Genomic DNA, 8,205 nt, shown 5'->3' on the forward strand with positions numbered 1-8,205 from the left:
GGGGAAGAGAACGCCGGGGCGTGGGGAGAACGCCGGGGCGCGAGGAAAGAAAACACCGGGACGCGAGGAAAACGCTGGGGCGCAAGGAAGAAGAATGCCGGAGCGCAAAGGGAACGCCGGGGCACAAGGGAAACAGGAATATCTAAAACACCAGGGAACAAGAACGGAGGACGTACCAACACGCCGAGGAACTGAGAAAAGAGGGCGTCCTAACACGCCGGGGAACCACAAATCAGAGGGCGTCCTAACACGCCGGGAAACCGAGAATCAGGGGGCGTCCTAACACGCTGGGGAACCGAGAATCAGAGGGCGTCCTAATACGCCGGGGAACCGAGAATCAGAGGGCGTCCTAACACGCCGGGGAACCAAGATAAACGTAAACACCAGGAACAAGAGGGTAAGCTAAGCCGCAAGAGGCCAAGCGCGCCAGAGGGCACAGACAGCGACTAAAGCACCGGAGGGCTCTGGCGGCGACCTGCGTGCGCTGAGCAGCGACAGGTTGGCGCACCAGAGGACTCAGCCGGCGACATAGGAGCGCCGGAGGGCTCTGGCGGCGACCTGCATGCGCCTAAACGGGGGAACAACACAGAGACACTAGGGTATGACAGAACAAAACAACTACGGAAGGGAACTAAACTAACCTAAACGGGGCAAAACATACAACGAAAACTGGAGAAGGGTGTAGGGACCTAGAAAGCGCAGGGACCTTAGAGAGCGCAGGGACCTTTAAGAGCGCTGGACCCAGACACCTAAATACTAAAGGGGGGAAAAATAAAGACAAACAAAACTAAAATAAAGAAAAAACAAATACAGAACAAGACTAGAACTACAGGGCTAGGACAGAAACTACAGAGGCTAGACTGGAATTACAGGGGCTAGATTGAAACTACAGGGGCTAGACAGGGACTACAGGGTCAAGACAGGGACTACAGAGCTAACGAAACTACAGGGCTGACGAAACTACAGGGTCTCAAACTGAAAAATCAAAACAAGACTGGTAAACTAGGAAAGGAACCAAAAGCTAAAGCAAAACTATGAAACGAAACAGAACAGGGAGATGAGGGCAAGTACGACTAAACTAATGAAAAACTAGATAACTAGAGCTAGAAATCTGTACAGAAGCAAGCAAGAAGTCTAAAATAAAAAACTGGAACTCAAAAACAAAACTCAGAAGACTAAGGCGAACCTAGAACACTAAATCAGGACTATGGCTAAAACAAGAAGACGGAGAACAAAACCCGAACTAGCTGACTAAGAAAACCAAAAACTAGACTACTAAAGAAAAACCCGAACGACTAGAATAAACCTGGGACACAAAAACCCGGACAAAAACAACAAAATAAAACACAATACTCAAAAGCAACATAAATCTCAAAAAATCCTAAGTAAAGCAAAAACTAAGGTTGAGCCAAAACAAAGAACAGAAGGCGGAAATAATTCTTCTAAAACAATAAAAAATATACAAAAATACTAGAAACTAAAGCAGATCTAGAACACAACACCAAAAAAATAACTCTAAACAAAAACCAGAAGGCGCTGGGCAGCAAAGTCTGAATATGCTGGGCAGCAGCAAAAGTTAGCGCTGGGCAGCGACGGCGAGGAGCGCCGTCCTTAGTGCTGAGCAGCGGGGAAGGCGGACCAGGAAAACAGAGTCAGAGGCGGGGCGTCGCAACTCTGCGACCCAGGCGAGACGAGACGGAAACGTGGCGTCGCAACTCAGCGACCCAGGCAAGATGAATCCAGAAGCGTGGCGTCGCAACTTTGCGACCCAGGCGAGACGAACCGGAGGCGAGGCAGATCCTACCAGCTTCTACACCAGGCTCTGTGCGTGCTCGGGTTCATCCCTTGGCCGGTCCATAATGTTATGATATATTTTTCTGGGATGAACCCGGACACAGCACGCACACACAGAGTCAGTTCTTATGAGTGAGTTTTTATTGAATAGTGTGGAAGATGGATGATTAGACCAGAGTCTTTCAACGGACGGAGGTGAAGGGTGTAGAAGCTGGCCGGCAGGAGGAGTGTGGAGAGACTGACCGGGAGGAACTCTGGAGCCGAGCACTGGAGAGCAGGACATCTGAGCAGAGCTGTGGAGCGCAGAGCATCAGAGCCGAGCAGAGCATCAGAGCCGAACAGTGGCGAGCAGAACGTCAGAGCCGAGCAGAGGCGAGCAGAACGTCAGAGCCGAGCAGTGGCGAGCAGAGCATCAGAGCCGAGCAGATGCGAGCAGAACCTCAGAGCCGAGCAGAGGCGAGCAGAACGTCAGAGCCGAGCAGAGGCGAGCAGAACGTCAGAGCCGAGCAGTGGCGAGCAGATCATCAGAGCCGAGCAGATGCGAGCAGAACCTCAGAGCCGAGCAGATGCGAGCAGAACCTCAGAGCCGAGCAGTGGAGCACAGGACGTCCGAGCCGAGCAGTGGAGGGCTGAACGTCCGAGCCGAGCGGTAGAGGTCTGAACGTCTGAGCCGAGCGGTAGAGGTCTGAACTTCTGAGCTGAATACTGGAGAAAACAAACTGTCGGAAAGTCTTTGGGCTGACTGTAACAAGACCAGGTGAAAGGAGTCTTCAGGCTGACGGGTACAAACGGAGCTGACAAGAAAAACTGGCAGGGACTGAGCGGGAGTGAACGCTATGGACCGGCGACGGGAACAGAAAGAGGTGAGTCTGATAAAGCGGTGGGAACAGGTGGAAGCAGTTGTGGGTTAATTGCAGCCTGCCAGGTGAAACCGATCAGGCTGCGCAGGAACAAGAGAGAGGGAGAGAGGCTCAGCCTGCAGCCAATAAGCTGCATCCTGACATTCTTCTTCTAACGTATAAAGCCCTTAATAATCAAACTCCATCATATATCAGAGCTCTGATTACCCCGTATGTTCCTAACAGAGCACTTCGCTCTCAGACTGCACGTCTGCTGGTGGTTCCTAGAGTCTCTAAAAGTAGAATGGGAGGCAGATCCTTTAGCTATCAGGCTCCTCTCCTGTGGAACCAACTCCCAGTTTTGGTCCGTGAGGCAGACACCCTGTCTACTTTTAAGACTAGGCTTAAAACTTTTCTTTTTGACAAAAATTATAACTAGTGACTCATGTTACTCTCAGCTACCTTTATAGTTTTACTGCTATAGGCTTAGGCTACTGGAGGACATCAGGATCTAATTTTCTCACTATATTGAGTTCTACTGTTCTTCAATTATGCATTATGTGTTGTCATTTCTGCTTTAACTTTCTGTTCTCTCTCTTTTCTCTTCATAGTAGGTACACCTGGTCTGGCGTTCTGTTAACTGTGACATCATCCAGAGAAGACGGCTCACCCGCTACTACCATCTAATGTAGAACAGATTACTAGATCAATGTGTGCTTCTGTGCTTTTTTGTTTCTCTTGTTGTGTCTCTGTTCTGTCTTCTGTAACCCCAGTCGGTCGAGGCAGATGACCGTTCATACTGAGCCCGGTTCTGCCGGAGGTTTTTTTTCCCGTTAATGGGTGGTTTTTCTTTCCACTGTCGCTTCATGCTTGCTCAGTATGAGGGATTGCTGCAAAGCCATGGACAATGCAGACGACTCTCCCTGTGGCTCTATGGTTCCCCAGGAGTGAATGCTGCTTGTCGGGACTTTGATGCAATCAACTGGTTTCCTTATATAGGACATTTTTGACCAATCTGTATAATCTGACCCAATCTGTATAATATGATTGAATTTGACTTTGTAAAGTACCTTGAGATGACATGTTTCATGATTTGGCGCTATATAAATAAAATTGAATTGAATTGAATTGGAAAAGCGCTATATAAATTCAGTCCATTTCCATTTAACCATAATCCAGTACTGATCTAATTAATCCACAGTAAATTGCCTTCAACGCTTTTCTGTCAGCCCCCCAATCACTTCCCACCAAACATCTCATAACATTTAACACCTTCCTACATTTGTCTTGTATTTTCTGTATATGTATACTCCATGTTATCCCCTCATCAAACCATAACCCCAAAAACTTAAAATGTTTTATACTTTCTAATTCTTGATTATACAGCTTTAGTTTTACATCTGTACCAATTCTTTTCTTTGTAAAGAACATTGTTTTTGTCTTATCTACTGAGAATTTAAAACCCCATCTTTATGACCACTCCTCTATTTCTGTAATAGCATCCTGTAGCTTTTAAACAATAACTTTCAGATTTCTTCCCCTCTTCCAAATTGCCCCATTGTCCGCAAAAAGAGAAAACCCCATCCCATTCCCTATTTCCTTGAAAACATCATTAATTAATATAGAGAATAATAAAGGACTCACTATACTCCCTTGAGGTGTTCCGTTCTCTACCATATATTTCCTCGAATAATTCTTCCCTATTCTAACTTGTATTAATCTCCCTTGTAAAAAAATCCTTAATCTATCGAAATATTCATCCTTTAATTCCTAATTGACACAGTCTAATTAACAATCCTTCTCTCCACATCATATCATACGCCTTCTCTATATCAAAGAAGACAGCCACGACACTTTCTTTGTTAACTTGTGCTTTTCTAATTTCGTGTTCTAAACATACAGCTGGATCCATTGTATTTCTTCCTTTCCTAAAACCACTTTGGTATTTAGCGATGTATCCTTTCTTTTCCATATAGTATGTAACCTTTCATGTATCATTTTCTCCATTATCTTGCATATGTTAGATGTTAAAGCAATTGGTCTATAATGTCTTGGATTTGTACAATCTTTTCCTGGTTTGCATATTGGCACCACCACAGCCTCCTCCCAGCTCTGTGGCAGTTTCCCATCCTCCCATACTTTATTATATAGCTCAAGTAATACATCCTTTGAATTTTCATGGAGTTGATTTATCATTACATAACAAATTTGGTCGTTTCCTGGTGCTGACATCTTGGATTTCTGGAGAGCGTGTTTTAGTTCTGTCATTGTAAAATGGTTGTTTAATAAGTCATTATAATTGTATTCTTGTTGTAACTCTTCATTCTCCCTTACTGTTTATTCCCTCCCTCTTTTTCCCTCTTCACACATTTTATTTGAGCTGTGAATTTTTACAAAAGTTTTAGCCAGCATCTCTGCTTTCTCCTCATCTCGTACTGCTATTATTTGTCCATCATCTAAGATTGGATATCCATACTCTCTTTTTATCCCATTCATTCTTTTTATCATCCCCCGCACTTTACCAATGTCTCCCTCCCTCCCTACTGAACAACAAAACTTCCTCCAGTATTCTTTCTTTGCACTTTTTATGATTCTCCTTACATTTGCTTGTGATTTTTTATATTCAATAAGATTCTCAAAACAATGATTCCTTTTTAACAATTTAAAAGCTTTTTTTCGAGATTTTATCGCTCTTTCACATTCCTTTGTCCACCATGGTACAATCTTACTTTTACGCTTACCTGCCTTCTTCTTTATTGACTTATCTGCAGCCTCTAGAACTACTTTACAAAATGAAATATTTAAATTTTTAACATCTTTATTTCTATCAATTTTTTCAATACCTTGATCACTAATATTTCTAAATTTATCTCAATCAGCACTACTAAATGACCATTTCTTCAACCCTACTGTTTCATATTCCTCTGGACTCAATCCTACTACTGTTACAATAGGATAATGGTCACTTCCTAGTGTTGTTCCTCTGACTACTTCCCATGTACAAATACCTGCTAATGAGTCTGACACTAATGTGAGATTGCGGGGGTTGCTGGTGTCTATGTCCCAATATAAAATAATTGTAGCCGTCCAGTGGTTTCATGGCTTTCATGCTCTCTCGTCTGTACTGGCATACCGTGTTTATAAGGTAGCTGTATATTGTCAAGGCAAGGATCACAGTGGACAGTTCACAAGTCCACCAGGCTGCATTAAGCAATGCTAACTATGTTGGCTGGGCTATCAGCTAGTCATCTTACAACCTGGCCTATTTCTTGTCAAACTACAACAGTTAATCCACATGCCACAATTGTAGCATTACATTGAATCAAGTTAACACAGCAACACAAGTCTAACAAGATTGTATTACTAACAAAAATACACATTTGACTTCATGCTGTCATTCACCTGTCTGGAGGAGAAAAGCTAGCTCCGAGTCAAACTGGAGCTGCTTCTGCTCTCAAAGTGCTTTGTTTTGTCTCTTTCCTTATCTGGACCGTTGTTTTTTCTTGGTAATAATGGTTCCCCAACGTCTGTGGGTGAACGCAATGGAGTCAGTTTATGGGGTAGGAGGGGCTAAGCCCTGAGTGGCAGCTATTTATGTGGACGTACATGCACCTGCGGCCAGGGCACGGCTTTGTAAACAAGAAACCGGAAAACAACACAGAAATCGTGTGTGAAGTCATGCCATATTCCATCTAAAAAGATACCATTAGTTCTTAATTAAACTAGGTTTTAGTTCTTTCTACCTAAAATAAAAAAATGTCCCTTATTGCGTTGCGCCTTTAAGTATAATTCATTGGTTTACTTATCAATCTCTCACCCCTTTGTCTAATTTATGTTTACTTCACTGGTTTTAGTTTGGCTGCCATCCCCCTTCACAACAAAAACAATGCACAAGTCTTGTATGGCCTGTCTGTACAATGATTTTGTCTTTGCTTTAAATAAAATATTTTTAATAAGTCAATGTTTTGAAGGTACAGTTAGGCCGAGGAATATTTGGACAGTGACACAAGTTTTGTTATTTTAGCTGTTTATGAAAACATATTCAGGATGCAATTATATGGTCAATATGGGCTAAAAGTGCAAACTCTCAGGTGTAATTTGAAAGTATTTCCATCCACATTGAACCTTATCATTTTCCTCTTTTGTTTTTTCCCATTTCTGTGTTCTCTTACTATCTTTGATATGGTAACGTTCTTCACATCTCCCCTTTATCATCATCCTGCAAGCTGTATTAGCAAATGTCTCAGCATTTTAAATCTCTGATTTTGTCATTCAAAGACTTACTATTGGCAATCCTTCCGCATTAAGTACCTTCAATGTCATTCACGTTCAGTTTAACCGGACAGTAGGGTTGAGTTGTTACTTAACCCATTTTATTTCAGAAGTGCATTTTAAATCCAGCGATTTATACCAATTGTTGTTAAAACCGCTGCAACTCTGGTGCAATTCGGCGTTCGTTTGGAACGGTCTGTACTGGTTCAGACCTCTTATTCATGCTGACCCGGCCACTTTGTCACTCTTGTCATTTCATCGGTCAGTTTAATGTTTTGCTAATCAATTACTTCAGGTGTTGTGAAATTATACATGTTAAAGTTGTTTAAATGTTCTTGTTTGTAGGTATTGTCTGATGAATGTCAGCTGGGAGCTGACGTCAGGATGGCTGTGGGGAATGATTTGAGTATTGGCGATCTTTTAACAGCAATTGCTCATGTATTTTAGGGATTGACATATTTCTTTTCAGGTTCAAGCCAGCATGGCTTCCTGCCCTCAGTTCAGCTTTCTAATTCACAAGATATCAGTCTCATTCCATATCAGTTATTTCCAACCGTCAGCTGCCCTCCTTGCTTGGTCACCTCAATCTCACAAATGCATCATTGCCAGAGTCACGCTTTATTTCCAGGCAGCTCGAGTTCACTAAATTTGTTCTCTTCTTCTTGAACAGGATACTCTGGTTGAGAGCCTGGATCGAAATATATTTCTATAATGCCTTTCTGTCGTGGATGTGTTTAAAAATTTACGGATGCTGCCATCCGTAGGTTTTGGGGGGGTTCTTAATAATTGTTTCACAGGTTCCTGATCACTCAAACAATGGGCCATGGTCATCATCATCATGCCTCACACATCGTTCTGAGCATCCATTCATTTTAGCTGCTTCATGCCCTCTCAGCTTTAAGGTAATCTAACTGCAAATACTGGTGGTGGATTGAAACTTTTCACATGTCTCGCCAGACCCTTTATGTTTCACTCTTTTAAATTGAGTTTATCATTCATAATCATCACAGTCCGTAACTCTCTCGTATGTCTTGTCACATCTGGTCCTGCATCTTGTCATGTGTTCTCTCATGCATGCGTCAAGCATGCATCTTCCACAAGAAAGCATAAGCAAGACATCTTCCGCAAGAAAGCATACGCAAGACATCTTCCGCAAGAAAGCATCTCTGCTCACTTCTCCTTGTTCATTTCTTTCATTTCTAATTTCATTTCTAATCATCTCCCATTTAAATCACTATCCCGTCACACTGCCTTATGAGCATACAGACGCTCTGACCTCGGCATTTTTGGGGGGAACATC

Source organism: Fundulus heteroclitus, chromosome 13, assembly GCF_011125445.2.
Source record: "Fundulus heteroclitus isolate FHET01 chromosome 13, MU-UCD_Fhet_4.1, whole genome shotgun sequence".
NCBI classification, from domain to species: Eukaryota; Metazoa; Chordata; class Actinopteri; order Cyprinodontiformes; family Fundulidae; genus Fundulus; species Fundulus heteroclitus.